Source organism: Tenrec ecaudatus, chromosome 1 (genome assembly GCF_050624435.1).
Source record: "Tenrec ecaudatus isolate mTenEca1 chromosome 1, mTenEca1.hap1, whole genome shotgun sequence".
In the NCBI taxonomy this organism is placed as follows: domain Eukaryota; kingdom Metazoa; phylum Chordata; class Mammalia; order Afrosoricida; family Tenrecidae; genus Tenrec; species Tenrec ecaudatus.
This window is the reverse complement of record NC_134530.1, coordinates 49,839,353-49,842,324: the sequence shown is the minus strand read 5'-3', so window position 1 is coordinate 49,842,324 and position 2,972 is coordinate 49,839,353. Positions and strand designations below refer to the sequence as shown.

Here is a 2,972-nt window from a genome sequence, read left to right as displayed (position 1 = left end):
ATCCAGCACGATGTAATAATTAAATCTACAAGGGTCTATTTACCTTTCCTTTCCACAAGTCATACCGCTCCATTATGCTGATTTAACCAAGTAAAGAAAAAGTATCAATGACTCTAGAGTTATTGTAAAGCATTTGTGAACTAGACTGTGGGAAGTTACTCTCACACAAATTCAGGCATTTTTTCAACTCAGTGAAATTTCTAGGGGTCAAATAGTGTGGAGTATGTCAAGATATTTCTTGTAAAGTGATATTTCATATGACTACAAAAATATCCCACTACAAAAACAGGAGGCACAATGCCTGGTGGGTCTCTTTGGATTTCAGAGGAACATATTCATCATTTAGGTGTGCTCCTCTGGCCTATTTTAAAGTAACTCAAAGTGCTGCTAGCTTAAGTGGGACCCGGAGCAAGAGAAAGCTTTTAATAGGTTCAAGCTATTTTGAAAGTCACTCTGACATGTGGACCATGTTATCTAACTGATCCAATGGTGCTTGAAACTTCAATAGCAGAGAGAAATGCTGTTGGGGGTCTTTGGCTGAGGCCCTTATTGGTCAATCATAGCCCAGGCACTTAGGATTTCAGACAAAGTCTTGTCATTCTTTGTAAATAACCACTTGCCTTTTGAAAAACAACATTTGGCTTGTTAGTGGGCTTTAGTAGAGACTGAATACATAACTATGGGCCACTAAATCAATGTACAGCCTGAATGTAATGATGCATGTAGTGGTTACATCATCTTGTGTCAACGAGAGGGTGATGTCTAACCTGTAAGTCGGGTCACAGCCTGATGGTACCTCCTTGTGGGTGTGACCTTCTCATAAGGAGGGTCCTGGGAACAACACCCCCCTCCCCTCTTTGCTTCACCTTCCTGTAGACGAGCCACTTTGAGCCATACTGATGGCAGCCAGAGCCCTGGAGATGCGTCCACTGCCATTGGGTCTATAAGACTTTAGACCCACCAGCCTGTGCTCTTCCTGCATTCTGCATCATTGTGTGTGGCTGCGTGAGTCTGAAGAGTGTCTTAACTAGTATTGAACTTATGTAGTAGTATCAGATTTATGGACTTGATCTGGACTGGGCTGGGATGTTTTCTTGATATATAATTACTTCTTGATATAAAGCTCTCTCTTACACATCTACATCTCCAGATTTGTTTCTCTAGTCAACCTGGCCTAACACAATGCACTCTGTAGAAACCAGTTATCCTCTTTCCTCAGTCACTCCTATCAGTGCCTGATCAACAAAGTGACAATAGTTGTAGGAATAGAGGTTATGCATAAATTTAACAACTTGAACTTCTGCTCACTGAGGCCTTTTTAGCAACAACCGCTGCCAGCAACAGAGACCCACACTAAGTTCCTGATGTGGAACCACTTCTTTGCTGATCAGTCACCAACTGGTGGCAGGCCGATTACATTAGACCATTACTATAATTGATTACATTAGACCATTACTATAATGGTAGTAAAGGCAGCATTCGCTCCCAATAAGATAATCTTTAAAAAACGTATAAATCATCGAATTGTATGATATTTGAATGATATATCAATGAAACGGTTATTATTAAAAAGAAAGTGTTTTAAAAAGGGCAACATTTTGTTTTTAATGGAATAGACACTTACTCTGAGATATGAATTTACTTTCTGCGTGTAATGTTTCTGCCAAAACGATTGTCTCTGGACTTACACAATACCTGATCCACCAACACAGTGTCCTACATACCTGAGTCAAGATTCTCCCCAGTTTTAGTTTTTAAACCATTTTATTGGGGGCTCTTACAACATTCCATACATCAATTGTATCAAGCATATTTTTACATATGTCGCTGTAATAATTTCCTTCCCCAGTTTTAAAGAACAAAAATATCACTTTCAGAACTAAAGTGTGCCTGATTCATGTCATTGTATTTTCGGTCACCTCAGCATGCATGTGGAAGCTGGACAATGAATAAGAAAGACCAAGAAAGGTGCTGGCTTCAGCAGCACATATACTAAAATTGGACCGATACAGAGAAGATTAGCGTGGCCCTTGCATAAGAATGATACCCCAATTCATGGCCCTTGCATAAGAATGACACCCCAATTCGTGAAGCATTCCATATTAAAAAAAAGAAAAGGAAGGAAGACCAAGAAAGAATTGATACACTTGAATTATGGTGTTCAATAATATAGAAAACACTATGGCTGCCAGAACAACAAATCTATGTTAGAGAAAATATAACTGGACTGCACACACTTTGGAATGTTACTGAGCGATCAGCCTTAGAAAAGGACTTCATGCTTTGCAGAGGGTCAGAGAAAAAGAGAAAGACCTTAAATTAGAGAGACTGACACAATGGCGACAACTGGCTCAAGTACACAAGTCTTGTGAGAATGGCACAGAACAGTGCAGGGTTAGTTGTTGTCCCAGCTATGGCTATGTTACCACTTGTAAAAATGAGGACTGTATTTCTTCCTAGTATGCTCTTCACTTAAAAAACCTAACATGTTAATGGGCTTGGTCCATCTTTGGTTATGTGTGTTAGTTGTTTCATGTTAGGCTCAAGTATGGGTTTGTAATTTTCTTTAGAGAGTATGTATGGTTTAAAGAAAAGTGTACACAGGTGCCAAGTTGACAAGAGGTGAACTTTGATGGCTAAGGTTATGTGTCAATGTGACTGGGCCATGATTCTCAGTAGTTTGGAAGTTATGATGTAATTTGGCAGTTGTGTAAAAATGTAATGTCCCATGATGAGATCTCCTATGACTAATGAATCAGTTGAAAGGAAATTTCCTTAGGGGTGTACCTGCATCCCAAATGAGGAGGTTTCAAAAAGTTCTTGGAAAAATTTTATTATATTTTAATTTCATATTTTGGTTAGCTTTTAAAAGTCAACATATATGTCATGTGTATCATATATATATATATATATATATATATATATATACACATTTTGGAAAGGCTCTCTAGTTTTTTATTTAACTTGGATCC

At 38.5% G+C, this 2,972-nt stretch overlaps 1 pseudogene; it reads left to right on the top strand.

The window, feature by feature from the left end:
* The first annotated feature begins 1,968 nt into the window (after positions 1–1,968).
* Positions 1,969–2,107, top strand: LOC142438246 (U6 spliceosomal RNA; annotated as a pseudogene).
* The last annotated feature ends 865 nt before the right edge of the window (positions 2,108–2,972 follow it).